Below are 27,642 nucleotides of genomic sequence, written 5' to 3'. Positions count from 1 at the left end.
AATAGAGACATTCATGGCCACTTCTGACTGTTCTTAAAAAATGGTAAGTTAAAGTCTTAGGGACAAAGTTAATGTATTTTTCTCTGCACTATTCATTTATTTCACCAATTCCCATAATTATACATTTCCCCTCTCCTTTTCAATAGTTCTTAAAACTAATTCCAAGAATTAACAATTTGTGGATGATCTTTGTTACCTCTATTTTAGTTGTTCTAAATGTAAGTGAACTGGATTTTCTACTGTGTAAATCTGTGCAATGTGAGAATCCCAGGCTTATCTCTCCAGCGCACACATGGTAAAGCTGTTTGCTTTAACTTTCTGTCTTTCTCCGTGATGATGGGAACATAATAAACACATGATCTTTCTGTATAATTCCTAACTTTAATATCCCTCACTAAGAAGAAAAAACTACTTATGCATTAGCTTTTTTTGTTTGTTTTTTGAGACAGAGTCTCACTGTCACCCTAGATAGAGTGCTATGGTGTCATAGCTCATAGCAACCTCAAACTATTGGGCTCAAGTGATCCCTCTTGCTTCAGCCTCCCAAGTAGTTGGGACTACTGGCACCCACCACAACACCCAGCTAGTTTTTCTATTTTTAGTAGAGACAGAGTCTCACTCTTGCTTAGACTGGTCTCAAACTCCTGAGCTCAAGCAATCCACCTGCCTCAGCCCCCCCAGATTGCTAGGATTACAGGAGTGAGCCACTGGGGCTGCCAGCTCTTGTGTTATAATAATGTATAAGGAACTAAATTACAACAATGAGTAGAATATAATCCTGCCTTCCAAGGGTTTATAGACTTGTGAAGAAATAAAGCAAGAAGCCAGACAACCACAGTTCAGTTATGGAAAATGTTGGAACTCTCATCAGAGTGTTCTTTTTTGAGCTGGAGTGCCAAGGGCGGGGACCTGGAGTACATGAGACCTGTAGATCTCTCTGAAATCACATCCTGCCACTCTAATGCTGGGCCACAGCTCTACTCTGGATCTGATATGGGAACGGCCTCTGGTGTTCTGGCACTGATCTGGTGTCCTGGCACTGATCACCAGATATATTTTAGCTCTTCCACTACAAAGCAAAATAACAGGGTGCTGGCATTGTGTTAATAGGATTTCATGTGAAGAGGGTGTTTAATTCTCAGGACAGAATTTCAGGGTACTTAAACAGGAAGTAGTGTCCTAAATTCCTACACGTGATTGTCAACAAAAGTGTCAGAATTATCAGGCCCTGGTTCAATTTGATGCAGAGCTTAGAACAACCAGTCCCCTAAGAATTACAAAGGTGGTAACACCCAAGCTGTGTCTCAGGAACGAGCAAGCTGACCATTTTAAGTGTGTTAATCAATTGGTGTTGCTGATTAGAAAAATCCTAATGAAGCTTAAAAGGGGATGGAGAAATTAGCAAACATTGGTTCATACATTTGCATATTCATTCATTTAATAGATGCGTATGGAGAGACTGTTGTTTTGTCAGGAAATGCACTAGAAGGTAAAGAGACAATTAGGAATGAGATATGAGTCCTAACTTAAAGGGTTTGACATTTAGAAGTTCAAGTAACATGCAGTTATAACAGAACACAGGCTGACATAGAAACATTGGAGGGTCAGTTAGCCCAGGCCTGGGGGATCAGGGATAGTTTCTCAGTCAAGGCAACCTCTTTGCCTTATCTTGAAGGAATAAGAGAAGAGTTTAGGGTCCTTACCTTGCATGTGCTCCTGTTAGCTCAGGCTTTCCTTGCATATCCCTGTGCGTTCATTCCATACTTCAGAGGTCTGAATAATCCTCTCTTAAGATCAATGAAGATGCTTTGCAGAGGCACAGAGCAGGGATAGCCACAGAGTTGGGTCACACACGTGTGTGATGCAGCCTTGCTAAATGAACACTAGTCTCAGTTGAAGTGGTTGAAGTAGAGAAAAATATGCAAATCTTTAACTCACGCAAACTTACTAATAGTCTTTATGGAGATCCCATTTTTCTCTAAACTTCTGAGGCACAAAAATTCTTTTGTGGCCCCTGGAAATCAACATCTACTTGTATCTAATTGAATGAACCAAGAGAGAATAAAATTACTTACAAATAACTTTACTGATAGGTCTTGATCGGTTCTGGAATGGACACTTGTTAGATACTTCATGTCTGTCCATATCTTGTTATTATTTTATGTAATCGTTTTATTGTTTCTAAACATGACATAAAAATCACACATGCATATTTTAAGGTACTTCACTAAACAGCTGTCATTGTTCCCAGAATAAATTCTTTTTTAATCTAACCTATTGAACCAATATATTTACATTATTTTTTTGATGAGCCTTAAATTGTTGAGACTAAATATACACCAAGATTATTCAAAAGGGACTTTATCTCAAAGAGTTTTTATCTATAACTCCTAAGTGAATAGTACTGGGGAAAGGGAAAGTTCCATCTGTCGCTTAGAACCTTTCAGAACTTACACTTTCTTCTTTGTAAGAAAGGATATAATAAATACGGAGGCTCTTGCCACCAAATTTTAATTCCATGGTGAGACCCAGAAGAATTTCTTTTACTTCTCATGTCTGAGAATCTTTCTCTTACTGAAGACAGATAATCATAAAGAAATACCACATCAAGAGTCCAGGTGCAACACTGGATTAAAAACTAAGCTCCTGTGTTATTTCCATAACCCCGCTTACCTGTGGGTATCAGAGGTGTAGCATTTAAAAGCTGAAACATTATCAGTAAAAGAATCATAAAAATAAGTGAGTAGATAATTGTATAAATACCAGTTTAATCTCTCAAACAATTGCCACCAGCCCTGACATAACTCCATTTATGAGTCGAATATGTGGACAGGGTGGCTGGCTTTAAACTTCCAAAGCACACCCTGTTTTTCAAATCTTTGAGTTATGACCTTTTAAAAGAAGAACCATAAAAAGACATGGAAATATTTCTAAAGCAACATAAATAATGTGAAATAGACTTTTGTAAAACTCATTTCCTTCTACATGACCAGGCCAAAGTACTTGAAAACATATTTCAGGGCACTAAGTAAGTATGAAAAGTCTCATCTACAGAAGCACAGATTGTTATGACATAAAACAGCATCATTGACAACTGAATTTGTAATAGACTGAATAGAAGAAATGGCAGAAGTAATACACTCAAGAAGAATTCTTGATACGTTTGTTTTACCAGATTAAGCAATACAGGCTACTATGAACCACTCTTGTCCAGGAAATCAGAAATGAGCATTCTAGTAATGTCTGTGCCACCAACCGTCACCTTAGAAAAGTCACTTCACTTCACCTCTATAAGACAAAGACGACACTTGCCCTTTGTGCCTTGTAAAGCACAGAACTTGAGGAGTGCAACCAAACAGTTCTTAGAAGAGCATGAGGAAAGACAGCTTTTCCATAAGGGAAATAACAACTTTGCCTAGAGATACTCCTGTTTCCCAGGCCTCTCCTAAAATGGGTTGGCCCTCTGACCTGGAGAGAATGTGAGCAAAACTCTCAGATTTCTGAACATAAGGATAACCGTGCTTCCCTCATGTCTAATACCTAAAGCATATGGCTTTCAAGTTAGCAAAGGATAGTTATATCATGGGTAGTTTAAGAGAGTTCAGTCACGAACTGTGTATGAGCCAGCACCTGCCAAGGGCTAGAGTCAGGCACCTGATATTTTAAAAAGACAGCTGAATGGACATGACAAATATCCTACATTCTAACATTTTAAGTTAGATCAACAGGAAGCAAAGCAACATACTTGGACCAAATTATCTCAGTTCTACATTAGAAATGCCTTCAATGATTGATGATATAAGGTTTTACCCTGAGCCTTTATAGAGCATTGATATGAAAACTGTCTCATTGGTATTTGTTGTTTCTGGAAAGTTATTGTCAAGCACTATCCACTGTGCTTGCAAATACAAGTTTTAAAAGGACTCACAGAAATTCACATTTAACTTAATTCCAAAAAAAGGTTTGTTTCTGTCTGTGAATGTGTATGCTTTCTGTTGCTTGCAGTGACCATCAAGTAACTAATAAGCTTACCTTTTTGCCGTAGGTATCAGGACACTGGGAGTGAAATTCATGTGTACCTTAGAGACTAACTCACCTTGGGTTACAGCACTTTATTCCCGGTACTTTTATAAGTAGTGTTTCTTCCACTCCAATCATCATAAACCCATTTAACTAGTTTAAGTTGGAAGGTACTTTCTGTATTTCTCAAATTTTGGATGCATTCGGCTGAGGGTAAATAGAATAGTAATCAGAATTCATTGAATATTACTCTGTCACAGGTAATTTACAAACCTAACCTTAGTTGTTTCTCAATAACCCCAAGCAGTGTGGAGGGAATTGAACATGGCTGACTAGAAGCATTTCTACACTTAGAGGAACCAAAATAGTGTATAGACAGTCTCACTTTGGGATCTAAGTGAGAATTCAACATAAAAGTCAGAGGAAACAGCAGAAGCAAGGCAGGAGATGGAAGAGAGGCAGGCTGCTTGGCCAGAAGCAGCTGAGAACCAGGAGTGACTTCTGTAAGTGGGGGAAGGGTGAGTGAGAGACTTTAGGCAGCCCACATCCTTTCTATGGAATTGTGTAATTCTGGATGTACAGGCCCTTCCCAACCCTAGAAGTAATATGAGGAGCTGCCAGGAGGCCATGCGACAGAACTGCTCAGGGAGCGCTCCTGATCGTGCTGCCTCCTCCTCCCCTTTCTGAGACCTCAACAGCTAAAGCAAGGTAACACAAGACCACAATGGAATACAACTGGAAATTCACACCAAGAAGATTTTTGAGTTCTATAAAAATCCATAGGAATTAAGCACATGCTCCTGAATGACCACTGGGTCTATGAAGAAAATAAAATGTAAATAAAAAAATTTCTTGAAACAAATGGAAATGAAAACATACCAAAACCCATGGATGTACGTAAAGCTACATAACAAAAGAAAAGTTTGTAGCAACAAATGCCTACATCAAAAAAAGGAGAAAAATTAAAAGTTAACACTGTGACAATTTACCTCAAGGCCTAAAAAAGCAAGAACAGACCAAACCCCAAATTGGCAGACAAAAAGAAATAATAAAGATCAAATCATAGCTAAAATCGAGACTTAAAAATTAATACAAAGGTCAATGAAAGAAAAAGTTCATTCTTTGAAAACAAAATTAATGAATGGCTAGCTTTGACTGACCAAGAAAAGAAGAAAGAATAACCTCCCAAAAAACAAAAGCAGAACTGAAAAAAGAGACCTCACAACTGATACCAGAGAAAGACTACTACTAATAACTATATGGTGACAAATTGGAAAACCTAGAAGAAATGGATACATTCCAGGAAACATAAAAGGTACCAAGATTGTATCAGGAAGAGATAGCAAACTTGAACCAGGGGACAGCCAAAAACCTACCTAACAAGTACAATGAATGCTATTCAGGTGATGCGCACATTTATAGTTCTGACCATATAACAAAAATATTTGTACACCCTTCATATTTTGAAATAAAAAATGATAATTAAAAACCTGAACAGACCAATAATGACTAGCAAGATTAAAGCAGTAATAATAATTTCCTATCCAAAAAAAGTCTAGGATCAGATGCCTTCACAGTCGAATTCTACTAAATATATGACAAAGGTCAAAGAAAAATCTTCCTGAAACTATTTAAACTATCAAAGAGGAGGGAATTCTCCCTGACCCATCCTATGAGTCCAGCATTACCCTAATACCAAAACCAGACAAGGACATAAGGGAAAAAACTCACAGGTCAATATTTCTGATGAACATACCTATAAACTTCCTCAACAAAACAGTAGCAATGCAAATTCAATTGAAAGTCAAATGGACAGCTTGAGGCTCTGTTAAAAAAAAAAAAGAAAGAAAGGAAAGAAAGAAAGAAAGAAAAGAAAGAAAGGAAAGAAAGAAAGAAAGAAAGAAAGAGAGAGAGAGAGAGAGAGGGAGGGAGGGAGGGAGGGAGGGAAAGAAAGAAAGAAAATGACTGGATGTTGTGGCAGGCGCCTGTAGTCCAACTACTCGGGAGGCTGGGCCAAGAGAATTGCTTGAGACCAAGAGTTTGAGGTTGCTGTGAACTATGTGGCTACAGCACTCAACTGAGGGTGACAAAATGAGACTGTGTTTCAAAAATAAATAAACAAATAAATAAGCGTATGTACTGGAATTTACAATCACTTGATTCGCCAGATGTTGAGAGACTGCCATGTTCAGGACCTACTCTAGGTTCTGGGGATGAACCAGGTTTTGTGAATGACAAGGTGGCTGCCCTGAACAGCAAATGCAACAGATGATTTTAGATTGTGCAAAGTGCTGGGATGATATAATCAGAGAGGTCTTTGTGGAGAAGGTGACATCTGGTTCTGAATCTGAAGCAGAAGAAGGAGCAAATGCAAAGGTCCAGAAGGAGCAGACACTAGTTTGGCAGGAGAAAACTGGCACGGCTCGAGGACCCCAAAGAAGGTCGGTGTGGTGGGAGTGCAATGAACACTTGAAGGGAAGTATTAGACATCTTGATTTCCTATACAAATGGTAATATAGCACAGTCAAGTGGGATTTATATCAAGGATACAAGGATATTTCAATATACACAAATCAATAAATGTGATACACCCCATCAACAGAATGAAGAACAAAAATCATAACATCATCCATAGATTAAGAAAAAGCATTTGATGAAATTCAACATCTCTTTGTGATAAAACTCTAAATAAAGTAGGAATAACAGGAATAAGCTTCAAAATAATAAAGGCCATGTATTAAATAACTCTCTGCTAACGTCATACTGAATGGGGAAAAGTTGAAAGACTTTCCTATAAGAACAGGAATAAGACAAAGATTTCACCACTCCTCTTCAAATAAGACTGGAAGTCCTAGCCTAAAACGATTAGGAAAGAGAAAGAAATAAAAGACAACCAAATTAAAAACAAAAATTTCAAATTGTCCCTCTTTGCGGCTGTGATCATATATGTAAAAAAGCTTAAGACTTCACCCCAAAACTCCTATATTTGATAAGTAAATTCAGTAAAGTTACAGAATACAAAATCAATATATAAAAATCAATAGTATTTCTAGACATCAATGATATCAAGCTGAGAAAGAACCAAAAAAGAAGTACTATTTACAATAATAACAAAAGGAAATAAAATACTTAAGCCAGGCGCAGTGACTCACACCTATAATCACAGCACTCTGAGAGGCTGAGGTGGGAGGATCACTTAAGGCTAGGGGTTCAAGACCAGCATGGATAACATAGTAAGGTCCTGCCTCTAAAATAAAAGATTAATTAATTAAATACTAGAAATAAATTTAACCAAGAAGATGAAATATCTTTACAAGGAGACCTGCAAAACACTGATGAAAGAAATTATAAATGACACAAACAAATGGAAAAACATCTCATGTTCATGGATCAGAAGAATTAATATCATTAAAATGACCTCACTGTTAAAAGTAATCTACAGATTCAGTGCAATCACTATCAAAATACCAATGTCGTCCTTCACAGAACTAGAAAAATCTACCCTAACACCAATGAGCCCAAATAGCCAAAGCAAACCTGAGCAAAAAGAACAAAGCTAGAGGAGTCACATTGCCTGACTTCAAAAGTAACTAAAACACCATGGTTTTTTTGTTTGTTTGTTTTATTTTGTTTTTGCTGTTTTATACTGGCTTTTTTTTTTTAATTAGATTATAGCTGTGTACATTGATACTGTCATGGGGTACATTGTGCTATTGTTATATAGAATTTGAAATATTCTCATCAAACGGGTTAACATAGCCTTCATGTCACTTTCTTAGTTATTGTGTTAAGACATTTATATTCTTCATTTAGAAAGATTCATATGTACCCTTAAAAGATAAACCATAGACATGATCCCACCAATCACCTGCCCTCCACCCAACCTCCCCTCTCCCTTCCCCTCCCTCTCCCCTTCTCCCATATTCTTGGGCTATAATTGGGTTATATCATGGTATTGATTTAAAAATCGGCACATGGACCAATGGACCAGAATAGAGAACTCAGAAATAAAGCCACATATTTATAGCCACCTGACTATTCACTAAGTTAAAAAGAACTTACCCTGGTTAGGCACCGGCCCCATATGCCGGAGGTGGCGAGTTCAAACCCAACCCTGGCCAAAAACCACACACACAAAAAAATATTTTGGGGTGGCACCTGTGGCTCAAAGAAGTAGGGCGCTGGCTCCATATGCCCGACATGGTGGGTTCAAACCCAGCTCGGCCAAAAACTGCAAAAAAAATAAAAAGAAGAAGAAGAAATTACCCTGCGGAAAGGACACCCTCTTCAATAAATGGTACTTCAAAAAATGAGATAACCACACACAGAGTAAAACTGGACCCCTGTTTCTCAACATAAAAAGGAAATCATCTCAAAACTAATTAAAGATTTAAATGTAAGACTCAAGGTATAAAAATACTGGACAAAAAATTTTTGGAAATCCGTCCTGGACATTGGAGGCAAAGAATTGATGACTAAGATCTCAAAAGCACAGGCAACTTAACAAAAATAGACAAATGGACCTAATTAAACTTAACAGCTTCAGCACAGCAAAATAATCAACACAGTGAAAAGACAGACAACCTGTTTAGTGGGAGAAAATATGTGCAAACTATGTGTCTGACAAGGGATTAATATCCAGAATACACAAGGAACTCAAACAACTCAATGGAAACAAAACAAATAGTCCCATTAAAGAGTGGGCAAAGGACATGAATAAATAAATATTCCTCAAAGGACATAGAAATGGCTAACAGGTGCATGAAAAAATGCTTGTCATCACTAATCACCACAGAAATTCACATCAAAATCACCATGAGATACCATTTTACCCAGTCAGAATGGCTGTCGTTAAAAAGGCTGATCTGAGTGAGGAAGTAGAGAAAAGAGGACACTTAAATTCCACACTATCAGTTGGAAATTAAACTAATTCGCATCTATAGAAAACAGTATGGCAATTTCTAAAAAATCTAAAAATAGAATTACTATATCACCCAGCAATCTCACTAACAAGTATCTTCCCAAAGGAAAATAAATTAGTATATCAAAGGGTATCTGCCTGCCCACAGTTACTGCATTACTATCCACAGTAGGGAAGAAAAAGAGTCAACCTCAGTGTTTGTCAATGAACGACTGGAGAAAGAAAATGTGGCACACGTACACAACAGAATACTGTTCAGCCATAAAACCAAATGAAGCCGTGTCATCAGCAGCATGGATGGAACTGGAGGCCATGACACAAAAGGACAGACTCTGCATGTTCTCACAAGTGGGAGCTAAAAATTCTGATCACGTGAAAGTAGAGAGAGGACGGAGACTGGGAAGGGTGAGGGGTAAAGAGAAATGAGTTAAAGGATCTAAACACACAGTAAGATAGGAGGGATAAATCCAATGTTTGATAGCAGAGTAGGGTGACTATACTTAACAAAAATGCATTGTATCTGGGTGATGGACACCCTAAATACCATGACTTGGTTGCTATGTATTATATACATGCAACTAAATTTTACATATGCCCCATAAATTTGTACAAGCGAAAAAAAAAACCCACTATATCTAGATTAAAGATGAGGTTCAGACACAGATATGTGTATAGGTAGTATCAGTCAACACAATCAACATTACGAAGCTAGAAACACATGCTCTACTGTGTGTGTGTGTCTGTGAAATATTATTATAAGAAGATAATTTTGTGCTTAATTATTAAGCTAATTACTTAATAAATGCCTACTCCCCTTTGTAATATTGTGAGGGTGAAATTAAACTAAATATATGAAAGTACTTTGAATTTTAAAATGGTCTTGAAATATGAAGTATCTTATTCTCTATTACTCTCTTACATGGACTTATAACACTTGAATTACTATATCCAAATCGAATGTTTTTATTGAATATGCAGTTCTAAATCTTGAGTGTTCCATGGTTGACACTATCAGTACTCAACAATGATTTTTAACTAACTGGTGAGCCAGAAATTGTTTTGGTAAAAGTCTCTCAAATATAAAGCAGTTTATGCAAATTCACCCACAAATGACATTCAAAAGCAAACTACAGCTTAAAAAAAAATACCTATTCTGTTAAAAAATCATTTTTACAGCATACCTACAGTACATTCCTGAAAGCCATAGGAAGCCATCTGTTTGAAAATCCTACACTTGTCTTCTGACCTGCAAACAGATACATTCTATTTTCTATTTGTGAGTATATATATATATCGCATATATATTCACACACACACACACACATATATATATATTCATCCTTACTGAAAAGAATGATTCTTGTCACTTTAAACTCAGTTGAAAAGTTACAAATCTTTCCCCTTTCACTACACAATGTAATGTGTAACTAATCTTGCTAGTTTGATTTTTTTTCCCAAGTGCTTGAAATCATTACTATAGGACACTAAAGTTAATATCAAATACTATGTCGCAGGCACACTGCTCTAAGAGGAGTATCTGCACACTCCTGAAGATCGCTCACTTAACAGATGAAGCTATATATATATATATATATATATATATATATATATATCCCAATCCCCCCGAAAAGTATAGAGTAATCGTTCCTTTCATATGTCCTGAGAAAAAACTTGAGACTTCATGAAATGATCAGCCATGTCTAAGCACAGACAAGAACAGCATCTTCACTCTTCATCCCAGCCCAAATCCTTAGCCAATATTAAAGAGCAACCTCATCATACCTGATCCTGTTTCATTAATAAGTTTCATGCTTTCCTCTCCACCTCTTTATCCTTCCAGAAAATGACTTTCTCTATTTCAACTCTTGATACTAATTGTGTTTTTCACTTTGTAGGTGATACCTATTTCCTTTAGCTTGTCAGTAAAAAAATACTTAAATCATACCACGTTAGAAGCACAAATGTTCTCCTGCGCCTCAACAGCAAGTATCACACAATGAAAACACCACTGTACTGGGAAGACTTTTGGTGCTGGCTTCATTATCAAAAAGATAAAAAACTCAGCAAGTAGACTGCAGGACTTCGTGCTTTTTCTGTAAACGGTAGGATAGAGCGACTTGCACCTACCCAACTCTGCCAGTAGAGCATGAAAGGTACCTTAGACAATAAAATAAATGAGCCTGGCTTTGTTCAAATAAAACCTTACTTACAAAAATAGGCAGTAGGCCAGATGTGGCCCAGGGGCCATGATTTTCTGACTCCTTTTCTGAGTATAAATCACATCAGAGTTGACCCCTTCCCCCAGCCCCAAAGGCAGTGCCTAAACTCCCAGCAATAGTGGTTCTCATCAGCCAGGTTTGGCAACCTTCCCTGGGAATCAGTATCACCTGGATGGCTTGTATAAACACAGATTTTTGGGTCCAACCCTAGAATGTCCATTTCAGTACTTCTGGATAGAACCTAAGAATTTGCATTTTTAGAAAGTTTCCAGGTGATGTTCATGCTGCTTATTCGGGAGCATTTCTTGAGATCACTGAGCTATGACCAGTTGGCAGCGTGAAAAATGCAGATTTTAAAAATATACCTCTGTCTCAGCTGCAGTGGCTCATACCTGTAATATTAGCACTTGAGAGTTCGAGGCAGGAGGATCTCTTGAGCTCCAGAGTTCAAGACCAGCTGGGCAACACGGTTTTTTTCCTCCAAAAATAAATATAAAATTTAAAAAATTAACCAAGAATGATGGCATGCACCTGTAGGTCTAACAAATTAGGGGACTGAACCAGGAGGATCACCTGAACCTGGGAGCTGGAGGTTGTAGTCAGCTGTGTTATCAGTCTGGTGACAAGATGAGACCTTGTCTCACACAAAACATGTATGTGTATCATCTACCTCCAGATAAGACAATATACTTGTTTATGTTATGCTCTCTTTTTGAAGGTACTATTCATTCTTGCCTAATCTAATCTGATCCAGCTACACCTTAACACTTAGTTATAGCTTCTAAGTAGCTATACTTACTTATGTGTGTTTTCTACTCCGGGTTTATTGATGCATTCATTGGTATTCATTGGCATATTAATCTTCGTTAGGTTCTAATCTTCTGGAAAGCACAGATCATGGTAGTTCCCCTAATTTTATAACTGACACTATCAAGGGAAGAGGACTCTGCACTTCAGAGCTGCTTTGAATCAATATTTCCCTAGGGTAAATGAAACTGGTGGCACATAGAAAATAAGAGTTGCTTTATTTAGTTCTTCTCATATCTTGTTCTTTGCCTATTTGTGTTTTCATAAAGTATACTCCTAGACAATTGACATTCAGGGCATAAACATTGAATCCCTCACGAAATTTGTCTTCACATTTAATACATATTACAGCCCCAATATTAGTAACTTCCCATGGGCACTCTAATTCTGGCTCATAGATTCATTGCAAGGAGACTAAAGCAGAAAGAGAAATTTTAAATTGTGCCTTTTGACTCTTATGGTTTGAGGTGAAAGAACAAAAGAAAAGAAAGAAAGAAAGAAAAATAAATCACTGTGTCCTGAACAGTGCATCTAAATCTTGACTTTATCGTTCTAATATCCTTGAAGGCAAAGCAGAAAACTGCAGTTTATGATTGTGACTAGTTAACCAGCTAGATCAGCTTCTACCATGAAGTTAAGTCTATCTAAAAGGTATGATTGATGGAGTTATTTCAACCTCAAGATTTCTGATACTAACACAAGTATATACGTGCACACGTACACACAGTAGGCCAAGGAATACCCATCAGTATGCTGGTCCAGTTGGCCAGAGCTTGGAATTGGGAACGGAGGGGATAAAAAAATGAGGGTAATTATATTCTGTAGCAAAGCAATACAAGCGTTTGTATCCTGCAAAATAATTTCCTTGAGCACATAGCTTTTGCCACCTTTTGTTCACCCATATGAGATCATTTCCTTGAGCACGTAGCCCCTAAAGCACATGGTCCCTGAGCACGCAGCCCCTGCATGTCTTTGCTTGATTCTCTTTCTGCCCATTTGTATCTCCTCAATAAAAGGACTCTGCGAGAAGTGCTCGAGGCTCTCCTGCACCTTTGCGGAGTCTCACCTCTTGCAGCTTGTACCGTTAATCTGTGTCTTGTGTGATCATTTATGGGGTCACCACATCAAGCTACAGTAGCAAGGCCATGCCAAAGTATTTTAGAAAGCACTGAATCAAAACAAACAAACAAAAAAAAAGCAAATATAGTAATAACATCAAGAGCAGAGAACAAGAGCCAGATCATGAGCCATATAGGAAGCCAAAATTTAGATTAAATGCCAGGAGCAATTAGGACATAAGAACATAAGAAATAATTTAAAAGGAAATACAGACATAGGTCCTTACCAAAGGAAAGAGGATAAATATAAGTATGTATGCAGCTTTCTTTTATTGCTGAAAAGGCACAGAGGCATGAATTAAAAATCAAGGCAAAGGCATTATTTTGTAAGTTAAACAATAGATACATACCTTGTCATCCAGCAAGGCCTCTTAGGTACATAAGCCAGAGGAACATACCAAGGTGCCCCAACAGATACGAATGAGCATTCAGAGCAATGTTGCTTATAAAAATAAATAACTAGAAACAACCCAAATGCCTATTTATAGGAGAATGGATAAATTGTAGTATATGCACATAATAGAATATTATACATCAGGGGAGATAAATGAACTATAGCTACATGACACAACATGAATGAATCATGAAAATACAATGCTGAGGAAGAAGTCAGTTGCATAAATCCTGCTTCCACTTAAACTGCAGAAATCTGCAAGAGAATGTTGTTCCCATCCTAATAATAAAAGCAAAAGCCCAATGATATACAAAAGCATAACTTTCCTTGAACCCGTCAGGGAGCTAAGGTCATAAGACAACCATGAGAAATGCATTCCCGAAAGAGGCAAGCCCCTGCAAGATAAAAAAACATATAAAGATTATTTGGCTCTTTCCAAAGCACAAGAGGAATAGGGAGGTCACTCCAGAACAAGGTAAGAAGAAATAAGCTAAAAAAATTTTTTTTGCAATTTTTGGCCAGGCCTGGGTTTGAATCTGCCACCTCCAGTATATGGGGCTGGTACCCTACTCCTTTGAGCCACAACAAATTCCTGAAAGCCAAATGTGGACTAGCATGCACATTTAGAATAACTGGGAGCCCTAAACACAGGCTAAGTCACATTCACACAAAGCTCGCCTCCAGGTGATGTGCCTCCAACAGTTGTTCTCAAGAAAGATTAGAGATAGGACAGAAGACCAGCGAGGTCTCCCTGTAGTGATGCAGATACACAGAAAGTAAGCAGCCACGTGGATGCAGGCACAAGACACCACCCACTTCCCAAGACCCATCTTTCATGAAAAGCAAAAGCATGAAGCCACATGAGGAAGGGCAGCATATCCTATAGTCCCCAGGCCACTGCAGAAGGAACCAAAGCAAAATGCATCAACCTCTAGAAGAAGAATATGACTATGACAGTCTCCTTCCTGCTGTCAGAGCCTTCTTCATTTCCTTCTTTCTTTTTTTTTTTTTTTGAGACAGTCTCACTATGGCACCCTGAGTAGAGCGCAGTGGCGTCACAGCTCACAGCAACCTTAAACTCTTGGGCTTAAGCAATTCTCTTGCCTCAGCCTTCCAAGTAGCTGGGACTACAGATGCTGGCCAAAACACTGGGCTATTTTTTTGTTGCAGTTGTCAATGTTGTTTAGCTGGCCTGGGCTGTGTTCGAACCCACCAGCCTGGTGTATGTGACCGGCGCCCTAACCACTTAGTATCAATGCTTCCCTATCAGAACTTTCTTGAGGAGGGGTAGAAATAAAGTTTTCTTCCACAGGGCAAGGAAAATAAGATATTCATGTCCCAGCATCCTTTACTAATACAAAACAGAGGTCTGCTTACCATAGAGGAGGGTCAGGAAACCCTTCTGTCCAGTACCTGGCACAGACACAAAGCAGTTTGGCTGCCACAGTGGAATTAGCAGGAATACTTAGAATTCCCTCTTTCCAGAACTGAGACATAGGTCCTGGCTAAGGAAGAGGCTGCTCAGGGGAACTAAAATGTCCCTTGACTCTACAACAAGCCTAGCAGTAAGCAACAAGCAATAGCAGGCTACCTCTGGGGGAGGGGAGATAGTGGCAGGCAGAGCCTCTGACACAGGTGTGCAGGAGCTCCTAAAGGCTGAGGGGGGTACAAAAGCATAGACAAAAACCCTCCAGTACTCCAGGCCCTAAAGTAAGATCAAAATAACCACTGTTCACTGCCAGAGGAACTTGTAGCCTATGGTACACTGTGCATAACTCTACTAAGAACAAAACCTGAACCCAAGTGAACTCAGCAGACTTACTCAATCCCACACACTACCTGTCTGACAAAAGAGACAGGTCCTTTTCTAGGTCCAAATGCTCTTTACTTCAGTCTCTGCTGTCCTACAAATGTAGGAATTGTGAGACTAACAAAAAGGCAAAGAGAAAGAAGCGTTATTAAGAGATAAAGCAATAGATGAAACTAGACTCAAGAGATAATTCAGATGTTAGAACTTTTAGATAAAATAATAATTAATATGCTAAAGGAGCTAGTGAAAGAGATTGAGAACAACATGAACAGCTGGGAATCAGTGAACTTGTGGATAGGTCAGTAAAAATAGGCCAATTTTAAGGAGGAAAATGAATGAGCTATAGAGAGGGGGGAAGTGAAACAGAACAGAGCACCCGAGACCTGAGGTACATTATCGAATCCTTAGCATACATACACTTGGAGTGCCAAATGAGAAGGGCAGACTTCTTGTCAGAAATTTTGTGAGCTGGAAGACAATGGAGCATCTCTGTGAAAACGCTGAAAGATTTCCCCACCCAGAATGCTATACGCAGAAAAATTATCCACCAAAAAGGAAATTAAAGACTTTTCCAAATAAAGAAAAGCTGAAACAACGTATAGCCAGTAGACCTGGACTGCCATAAATACTAAATAAAGTTCTCTGAGCAGAAAACCAGATGAAAGTTTGAATCTTTATGAGGAAATAGAGACAAACAGAAATGGCTAACAGGTAAAAATGATAGCAAATATAAAGCCTGTTCACATTTAATAAATGTAAAAGGAAATTGACTGTCTAAAGCACAAATAGTAGCAAAATGTTGCACATGAAAAATGTAACATGTGCATAAGGGGTACATAGCAAAAGGGGTAAGAAGAAGGATGGGTAAGTCTCCTGTTACAAGGTTCTAACACTACAGATGAACTGGTATAATGTGAATGTATACAATGATAGGTCGTAGACATGTATTGCAAAACAAGCACCAAAAAATTACAAAGACTTAACTACAGCCATGAAAGGGTGAAATAGAATGATAAAAAAAAAATCTTCACTTAATCCAAAAGTAGTCAGGAAAATCAGAGAAAAGGAAAAAAAGAACAGATCATACATATAAGAAATAAGACAGTATATTTAAATGCAACCATATCAATAAAACATTAAATATAAATTGTCTGAATGCTCTCGTTTTAAAAATGATAGTTTATGAAACTTAACTACAGTATAATAGGATTTTAAAAGCCTCAAAAATGAGCAAAAACATTATTTTGCTGAAGGATAACCATGTGCATGAGGTCTGACAATTGAGTTCATGGACTTGCCGCCACATGCTTACATTAGCAGCACTGTGCAAACAGCTCAGTAAGGTTTCATAACCTTGGTCCATCGGGGTCTCTATCTGTGCTCATGTAGACATATGGCAGTGTCTTTCCAGGTGGCATTCATTATTGTCGAATGAATCCTTGTAGGAATGTCAGAGCTTAAATTGGAGCAATGAACAAACATTAAAGTTCTTGTTAAACTTGGCAAGAGTGGAAGTGAAATCAGGAAGGAACATGTTAGTTCGAGGTTGTTGGGAAAATACCATGAAAAAATTAGCAATGTTCAAATGGATTAATCATTTTTCCAAGGGGAGAATAAGCGTCAGTGATGAAAAGAGGTCAGGGCAGCCAGTAAAGAGCAGAACCGGTAAAAAACACTGCAAAAATTCGTCAAATTGTTGGTTGAAATCATCTGTTAACTGTGAAGAGCATAGCAGACCAAGTAAACATAAATAAACAGGTAGGAAAAACTTAACTGAAAACTTTCCAATAACTCATGGATTTTTGTATCACAACAATGTAGCAGCTCACATGGCACTGTCTGTGAAGGACAGTTTTTTTAGCCAGTAAACAATCACTGTATTGAAACATCCTCCCTACTCACCTGATCTGGATCCCAACCACTTTTCTCTTTACCTGATGATAAAGGAAATATTGAAATGAAGACAGTTGATGACATTCAGGACCTCAAGGGCAATGAAGATAGCTTTGATGGCCACTCCTGAATAAGAGTTCCAAAATTGCTCTGAAGGGTGAATTTAGTTGCTGCTATCAGTGCATGTTCAGTGATGAGGTACGTAGCACTTTTTCTAGGATGAGCTTGCAAACTTGTCAGACCTCTGTGTAACTATTTAAAATATGAATCCTAAAACTCACAGAGAAATTACTTCTGGAGGAGAAAGAGTGAGAGTAGGGTTTGAAGGTAGTACAGCAGTTTTGATGAATTGATGTCACTGTGGTTCTTGAATTGGGTGCTGAGTGTATACTGCATTAATATGCTTCAGTATATGCCCTAATGTGTATTCTTAGATATTCTCTCATATGTATTGAATAAAATATTTTTTAAAAGAATATTGTAAAAACAACTAAATATAGTCAAGGACCACAATGTAAGTAGACCAATTTTCTAAAAGCAAACAACTAAGTGGCTTATAAAGAAATTCCATAAAAATTTAGTTCAACAAAAATTTCTTGAGTATATATGCCATGTAAGATGAGCTACAATAGACATAAAATTATGACTAAGACACAGTTCCTAATTTTGAATAGCTTATTGCATTTTTGTAGATGAATCCAATGTCAAGTCTTTACCTAAAAATAATACATTGTTTAGATTTTAAAAAAAAAAAACAACCCAATGGTGGGGGCACAAAGAGAGAACTGGTGGAGATACACACAAAACAAGATAAGCAATGTTTTGATGATTTTTAAAGCTGTGTAATAGGTACACAGTATTTATTACACTATTTTTCCACATTTGTGTATGTTTTAAATTTCTCATAATAAAAAGTAGGTTTATTTATTTATTTATTTATACAAAAACTGTCTGGTTCAGTACTTTTAAGTGAAGAATAGGATGAGGAAATTGGTGAACTTTTGTTCAACAGTGAAAAAGCTAGGTGACAGCTTCATAATTCAAAGTTCCTGACAGGCTAGAACAATGAGCTAAATAGAAAAAGGAAAAATACAATAGAGATTCAAGAAAAGGAAATAAAAGGCATACGAATTGAAAAAACTGTCTCTATTTGTAAATGACATTATTGTCTATGTTGGAAATTTCAAAGAATATACCAGACAAGTTATCAAGGAATCTACCAGAAAAGTTATTAAAGCTAACTAGAGTGCATCAAAGTTTAAGAGTACAAGGTTACTATATAAAATTTAATCATTACTATATATTAGCAATGAATGACCATAAATTTAAGTTTTTTGGAGTATCATTTTCCATAGTACCAAATATATGAAATATTTATCCAAAATCTTACAAAATAAGTACAATATCTGTATGCTAAACTCTACAACATTGAGAAAGAAACCAAAGTCCTAAATAAACAGAGGTATATGTGAGTTCATGGACTGGAAAATTCAAAATTGTTAAGATGTCAATCTTCCCAAACTAATCTATACATTCACTAAAATCCAATTCAAATGCCAGGACAACTTTTTTAATAAGCTAATTCTAAAATTTATACAGAAAGGCAAAGAAACTAAAATAGTCAAAACTATTTTGAAAAAAGAGAACAAAGTTGGAAGTGTCAAATTCCATGATTTCAAAAAGTACTGTGAAACCACAGAAGTTAAGACAGTTTGGTGCTGGAGAAAGCACAGACATATAAATAAGTGAATCCGAATAGAGAATCCAGAAATAAACCCACACATATGCTGTCAACTAATTTTTATGAAGGTGTAAATGGAGAAAACAAAGTCTTTTCAACAAATGGTGCAGGGAAAGACAATGGGATAACAATAGACCAAAAAATTGTGTCTTTTAATGAACTTTAATTCATATCCCCCACTCTATAACAGTATTAACACAACATGAATCACAGACCTGCATGGAAAACTGCAGACCATACATAAAATTTCTAGAAGAAAACGTAAGAGAAAATGCACTCTTAAATTGAGGAATGATTTTTTAACTATAACTTCCAAGGTGTAAGCCATGAAAGAAAACATTTGATAAATAGAACTTTATCAAAATTAAGAATGTCTACTCAGCTCAGCACCTATAGCTTAACCGGCTAAGGCGCCAGCCACATACACTTAAGGTGGCGGGTTCGAATCCCCAGCCCAGACCCGCCAAACAACAATGACGGCTGCAACCAAAAAATAGCTGGGCGTTGTGGCGGGCGCCTGTGGTCCCAGCTACTTGGGAGGTGGAGGCAGGAGACTCGCTTCAGCCCAGGAGTTGGAGGTTGCTGTGAGCTGTAATGCCACGACACTCTACCCAGGGGGGACAGCTTGAGGCTCTGTCTCAAAAAAAAAAAGAATGTCTACTCTTCAAAAGTCAATGTCAGTGGAGTAAAAACACAAGCCATTGAAAAGGAGAAAATAATCCATTTATGGGTTGATGGGCACTTGGGCGTCTTCATGACTTAGCAATTATGAATTGGGCTGCAATAAACATTCTAGTGAACATATTTTTGTTACAAAGTGATTTTTGGTCTTCTGGATATATACCTAGTAGCAGAATTGAAGGATCAAAGGGCAGGTCTATTTTTAGATCCCTAAGTGATCTCCAAACTTCTTTCCAAAAGGAAGGTATTAGTTTGCATTCCCACCAGTAGTACAGAAGTGTTCCCTTTTCTCCACATCCATGCCAACATCTCTGGTTTTGGGATTTTGTGATGTGGGCTAATCTTACTAGAGTTAGAAGATATCTCAAAGTGGTTTTGATTTGCATTTCTCTGATGATTAAAGATTATGAGCATTTTTTCAAGTCTGTAGGCCGTGCACCCTGTCTTCTTCAGAGAAGTTTCTCTTCAAGCCCCTTGACCACCCTGATGGAATATTATGCAGCCTTAAAAAAAGATGGAGACTTTAACTCTTTCATGTTTATATGGATGGAGCTAGAATATATTCTTCTTAACAAAGTATCTCAAGAATGGAAGAAAAAGTATCCGATGTACTCAGTTCTACTATAAAACCAATTTATAGCTTTATATGAAAGCTATAACCCAACTATAGCCCAAGAAGAAGGGGAAAGAGGAGAGGGAGGGGAGGGGAGGGGAGGATGGGTAGAGGGAGGGTAGTTGATGGGACCACACCTACAGTGCATTTTACAAGGGTACATGTTAAATTTACTAAGTGTAGAATATAAATGTCTTAACACAATAACTAAGAAAATTTGGTGAAAGCTATGTTAACTAGTTTGATGAAAAAATTTCAAATTTTATATAAAACAAGCACATTATACCCCATGATTACATTAATGTACACAGCTATGATTTAATAAAAAAAAGAAAGAAAGAAAAGGAGAAAATATTTCCAAATCACATAGCCAGTAAAGATCTTTTATCTATAGCTGGGCATCATTATAGGCACCTGTAGTCCTAGCTACTTGGGAGGCTGAGGCAAGAGAATCTCTTTAGCCCAAGAGTTGGAGGTTGCTGTGAGCTGTGATGCCATGGTGCTCTACCAAGGGTGACATAGTGAGACTCTGACTCAGAAAAAAAAAAATCTTTTATCTAAATTGTATAAAGATCTTTCGAAATGTAATAATAAAACAAACCAATTAAAAATGGTAAATATATTTGAACAGACACTGCCTCAAAAAATGAGAAAGATATTTGAAAAGACACTGCCTCAAAGATAGCAGATAATTAATTACATGACAAGAGGTTTAACATGAGTAGTCACTAGAGAAATGCGAAGTAAAACCACAGGAAGATGTAACTTTATACCTATCACATGATTGAATACATTTGTCAATACTCACAGGAGGGCACAGTATAAAGATCAAATGATACTGTATGTAAATCATATCTAATTTTTTAATAGAAAAAAACTCCCTTCTCAAATCTAATCAGAATAATTATAAAATACTTTTTTGGTTCACAAAATACATAAATACAAAAATGAGGAAGACATGGTTTAGTATGCAACCTCTGTAGAAAAAGTGTGTAAAGTAATAAACAGATTGGCATGGTTGGCCAAAAGGCCAATTGAATCTTAACAGATGCATAGAGTTTAAAATAAAGGCAGGAGTAATACCCTGTTATTCCTTACTACTGAGATCAGATCTAGGGCAATAAGTCAGAGCTGGGCCAGGTGGTAGGGGGGATATGAACAAATAGAATAGGCTTTGTCCAGCTCACATGAATTCACCATCATTGCAGGGGTATTTGAGCAGAGAACACTGATATCAAGTTTGGAGTGACTTAATGAAATCAGAATGTTAGGAATTGTTTTCTGCATCCAAAACCGTGTTAACAGGCCACAGCATAGGCATGGAAATATGACAACAGAAAAGGCAGATGGATTTGCACCCTCTCAGAGACTGGGTTGAAACTATAAATCTAACCACTCTTTTCTCCAATCTACAAACCCTACAGTTAGGACGGTAGACGTGCAGGCAGCAATCCTTCCTGACTTCCTTTAGCTATGCTCAGGAAACCTGCGGGGGAAGTCAGCTCGTCCCTAAGTGACTACTTACAGCTAGAATTCAGTTCAGTTCTACTTTTTCTGTCCTAAGTACTAAGTCTAAACTTGCTCACTAGGGTTGCTTGTTACCTTACCTTAAACTTCTCTCCACTTAGTACCAGACATGATCTGAGGCAAGTAGTTCATCACATACCTCTGGGGGTTTTTTTTCAGCCTCCATGTATGCTGGCCAGCTTATAGAACACAAGTCAGCCAATAATAATGGCCTTGTCCCAGAGCTTTGGTGTTCTCAGTGGGAACTTTTTCACTTTGTGACCCAATTGTCCTATCACATAGTAATACATTTTATACATGCAGCTATGACTTTTCCCTTTGCAAATGTGCACACTCTCTTTGAGTAATTTCTGAATATTCACTTATAATTCATTCCCTCATTTGTTAACTAGTTAGCTCAGCTGAGTTTACTATGTGCCTACAATGATAGGTGTTAGATGGACAAAAATGCCACAAATACGAACAACCTTATTCAGTCTGTTACTGTACCTGTTGCTTCTTACCTGACCTGGGAGCTCTGAGTGTCAGAAGCTTGGTTGTGGTTGCCATTGGCGCCAACAGATTTAAAGTATTTTCTTTAACAACATCTTAGAATGTTCTTCCAAGGGGACTTCAGGAGGCATCCAATACTTACACTTAACTATACAGGTATTTGGCAAACTATGCACGGTATTGTAAAGTATAACCTTGGGAAAGTTGTGTAACCTCGGTTTCAGCATATAAATTATAATGACAATAATACTGAATTCATAGGCTTACTTGAGGACGAAAAGAGATCCTGCTTATAAAGTGTTTTGCACTGACCATGGCATACAGTTAACACTTACTGACAAACAGCTATTGTTATTTTATTTGCTAATACAATTTTTGACATTCCAGTGTTTATCTCGAGTCTTTTCTAATAGGGATTTGTTTAAGTCCTTATTTTCTGTGCCTTACTAGATTTTTATCTTTTTTGTCATTTTATTCTGTGGTACCTGCTTATCTTTTTAATGCCTTAGAGATTTCTCCCACATACATTACTGCCAGACTATCATCTATTGTGTCTCCACCAAGGGTTACAGGAGGTTTTCAAAGACTATTTCTGCCTTATTTTTAGCTGAGGCCCCAAGTCAGCAGGTGCATTATACAATGCAGGGAGGTTCTAGGCCACCTATGCAGGTTTGGCAAAAATGTTTCAAACTCAGGCGGCGCCTCTGGTTCAAAGGAGTAGGGTGCCGGCCTCATATGCTGGAGGTGGCAGGTTCAAACCCAGCCCCAGCCAAAAACTGCAAAAAAAAAAAAAGAAAAGAAAAAGTTTCAAACTCCAGTTTTATAAACCTAGAATCAATATTCACCTTTCAAAGAATGGAGAAGTGGCAATTAGAAAATGTTATCCGGAAAATGTTGTTGGCGTGTTGAGGTCTTTTCCCTCATATCACCCCTAACTGTCCACATTTACCCAAAGCTGCATGAAAGGAGCTTCAGTGAAATCATGGAAAAAACGTTCCCTGTGTCTTCTGTAGGCCCCAGGTCAAACCTGGCACAGCCTGAATTTAGGAGACAGTGACTGGTTAGTTGTGCCCATAGCGGAGGGAGGGAACGCACAGTGTGGGAAGCCTGAACCCCTAGCAATTTGTGTGAGCTGACAGTGGATAAACAGAGGAGCAGATGCAGGTCAATCACGAGACAGGGGCTGCAGAGCTGTTTAAAGATGACCACCCCCAAGAAGGGAGGGGGTATTTTCCAAATTACAATATTAACAAAAGTCTAAAAATGGGGGGCGAGTGGCCAGGAATATGGAAACCAGAGTAAATCCATTGAAATGTCTTATTTTAGAGCAGGGACCAAAACAAAATGCTCACAGTTTATAACTCAAAAAATAAACTAGCTAATATGATTAGAAAGCGAATGGGCAGTTGGATAGTGGTAAAAGAACTCAACAAGAAATGAAAGTCTTTACAACTTACTCAGGGATCTCATAACTCAGATTATCTAAGATATAACTTCAATATAAACTAAGTCACTTATAACCAATTTTCCCCCTACATATAAAACCATTTAACCCCTGGAATATTTCTTGGTTTATGGAAAAACCATTTTTAATAAGTAGGAAGAAAATCACATATATGAAATGTATGAGCTTCTAATAATTTTTTTTTTTTTTTTTTTTTGCCAATAACTAGGTTGTCCTTGCAGAAATTCATAACATGGCACGTTTCCGGTGATTCTTTGACAGAAACTCCTTTGATTGTCCTTCTTTCTTCCCTCTAGTACTTTCTCTGCACTTTTGTTTCTTGTATATCTTATCGCCTCTGGTGTATTCTTTAATTTGCTCCCTAAGACTTTTTACTTTTTACGTTTTATGTCAGTCACCAGAAAAGAAAATAAGTAGAGAGATAATCATTATCTTAACACACTTTGAAGTAAATTTAAAATAAAACAAAATCAAAAATCACCCTGCCGAGTGCCCCCTTGTCCCTGAAGCCTGCTGCCCCTGTACTTTTCTATGTGAACAATGAATGGCTTGGGAACTAATGTAAATACTAAGCCCTGCCCAGCTGACTGGGCAGAAATACTCTAAGGCTGGATTGTGAGCCGTCAGAGGGAGATCAGGCATGCCTCACCATGACTGCCTCCCTTCTTGGAGGTATCCCTTGTAACTCATTAATAGGCCTACAGCTGTGCAAGGCAAAGCTTAAACCACGCCTGCAGGTCCTCAATTTATATTAAAAAATCACTTAAGTCTGGATACTTGGCAGTAGCTTATCTCTGATTAATAGTTTTTCTTATCTTAAAATATTCCAATCCTTTAGACCAGTGGTTTTCAACCTTCCTAATGCCTCCAATGCCACAACTCTTTAATATGCTTCCTCATGGTGTGGTGACCCCCCAACCCTAAAATTATTTTAGTTGCTACTTCATAACTGTAATTTTGCTACTGTTATGAATTGTAATGTAAACATCTGATATGCAGGATGTATTTTCATTGTTATAAAGGGTTCGCGACCCATAGGTTGAGAATCGCTGCTTTAGACAAAGCTTCATTTCTTTAATCAAAAGAGTCTTTAAATCCACATATAAGCAGTTAGCACTCCCCTTTGAGATGTCCTATATTTGGAGCCAAACCAATGTGTGCCTCCCATGTATTGATTTATGACTTCACATGTATTAATCATTCCAATCTCCCTGAAACGTACACAACCAAACTGTACCTCAACCACAGTGAGTCCATACTCAAGGCTTCTTGGGGGTGACTCTGAGCCACTGTCCTCAAATTTGACTCAGAGTAAATCTCTTTAGATTATTTTACAAAGTTTGCATTATCTTCCGTTAACAGGCTCCATCCACCTAGTTGTTCAACTCCCTCCATCAAGGCTTCCCGCATCCTGTCAATTCCAACATCAGCAGATACCATGGATCGCTGCACATAACTAGATCATTACAGAAACCACCCTGGCCAAACCACCAGCATCTTCCCAGCCTCCAAAGTGATCTCTCCACTCTTGTTTCTACTCCCATCCCAACCCATGCTCCAAGTAACAGCCTCAGGGAGCTTGTAAACATGGAAACTGCATTCCATCACACCTCTGTTAAAAAAAACCTTCAAGGGGTTCCTATTACACTCAGCACAAAATCTAATCTGCTTAAAATGGCCTACAAGACTCTCTATGATCTCGCCTCTGCTAATCCCTCCAATCATATGCTGACCTTTTCCCCCAGCTTTTATCCCAATTTGTAAGTATTTGTGTTTGGTGTAATGTTTCTCTCCCTTCCTAGACCAGGGCTGATATGGAGGAGGACCATGACAGTTTTATCACTTGCCTGTAGCAAAACACCTGGCATGTAGGACTGCCACAAATTTTTGTTAAATGAATAATTGTACTTAAGTAAAAATTACTATTATGAGTAGAATATATTTTAAGTTACATGCAGCCAGTAAAATGGACATTAAAAACATAATAGGGAAGTGTTTATATTATTTGAGAAAAGCAAAATAGAAAGTGTAAAACATAGTCTCCATAGTGTTTACGATATTACCATGTCACGTACAGTATGTACACGGAGATATTCCTAACATTTCCAATATGATTAAGCCTATTAGACCATCAGGTAGACATATATTTTTAAAAACAAGTTCTGGGTGTGAATAAAGAGAAGAAGATCCACTTACAAAGTTATAAGCAGGATTTGGCTTCTAAAGTGGAAACCAGGCACTGGCAGGGTAGCTCATGCCAGTAATCCCAGCACTTTGTGAGGTCAACTTGGGAGGATCGCTTGAAGCCAGAAGTTTGAGAGGAGCCTAAACAACAGAGCAAGACTCCCTCTCTACAAAAATTTAAAAAATTAGACAGGTATGTAGTGCGTACACGTAGTCCCAATAGTCCCAGCTCCTCGGGAGACTGAGACAGGAGGATTGCTTGAGACCAGAAGTTTAAGATTCCAAGATTGCAGTGAGCTATTATGAGACTGCTGCACTCTAGTCTGGACAATGGAGCTAGACCTTGTCTCTGGAAATAGAATGGAATAGACCAGAGTTTGCTTAAAACAGAGAACCCCTATGTCTGGAACAGATGCTTTGGGATCCTTCTGGTGATACTGGGTGAAGCAAAAATCCTTTTCTGTAAAGCAAAGGTATGTGGTATTTAACCGTTCTCAGTAATAGTGAGTTGTCTTCCATGCAGGTAGAGGTGCATCTTCCGTTTCGTTTTTGAAAGACCTCCCTAGCTTCTTCCCCTTCCCCACTCTGGGTAGCGGTAGTGGAAAGGTCTCTCAAAGAGGATGGGACTTAAATTCTGTGTAGGAGAAGCAAGGACCAGGAAATGCTGTGCTGAAGCTGCCTCACAACACCTCTTCAGACCCAGTTGTTAAATTTCCTGGGATTTTCTCAGCTAATTGTTCAATGCAACCAATATTAAGAATCTTATTACATAATCTTACAATTAAATAAATTTTATTTGAAATAAAGTTAACACTCATCACTTCCTAATTATGGATTGTATTTTCCTATCACCGATATTCAGGAAGTTATTTGCACGTTTCACCTCGGTATGGTGGGCATATCGTCTAATGGTGTGTTACTGCACCGCTCCTTGTTTGATGATGTCAGAGTGATAGCTTGAAGACAGCAACGTGGTTGCACTAATACCTCTAAAATTGGCAACAGCTACACAACAGGGTTTTATTTACTGTGCTGTTGATATTCTAGACTTAAGATAGTGATGCTGAAAATGTTAATGCAGATTAAACTTGTAAATGTGTCACATCTGTCTATTACTTTATTTATTTATAAGTAGCTCAAACATTACTGAAATATCCCAGCATTCAAAAACTATTATTCAATGCAGCAAAGAAGTCACTCTTATCATTGATAGATAAGTGAGGTTCTGACATTTATCTTTATTGCTTCACCAAATGTACCAAATATTTATGTCAGAACCATACTTGTTTGTCAGTTGCAACTAAATGTTATCTGCGGGCACTAAAGTTCGACAAAAATTAATCAAAGCATTCTATGAAAATCAATTGTTATATGTAATTTACTATGGAAAATATTGTACATTGTATTATTATTGCACAGTTGTTACACATCCTTTATCTCAACATTAACCAGGCACACGTATACATACTTTTTTTTCTAGAAAGGCATTACTGGGTCTGGAATACTTCTATAGCAGAATAAAATTTATGAAACACTAAGCTTTCTTTGGAATATATAGAAACTTTTGGAAACAGAGTTGGATGAGGACTTCAATTTGTGAATTAAATGTAAGAATAGTCCCTGAAGCCTGGGACTATCAGATATACCTGTATTATACATAATGGAAAATGTGGTATATATGCATGTAGACAAAAACTAAGGATTGATAAGCATCCTGAAACACACTTGTATTTAGAGTGGTCAGTTTATGAGCAATT

Source organism: Otolemur garnettii, unplaced genomic scaffold (genome assembly GCF_000181295.1).
Source record: "Otolemur garnettii isolate 467f Iridium unplaced genomic scaffold, OtoGar3 scaffold00001, whole genome shotgun sequence".
In the NCBI taxonomy this organism is placed as follows: domain Eukaryota; kingdom Metazoa; phylum Chordata; class Mammalia; order Primates; family Galagidae; genus Otolemur; species Otolemur garnettii.
The sequence above is the reverse complement of the archived record's forward strand: the minus strand, read 5'-3'. Positions refer to the sequence as shown.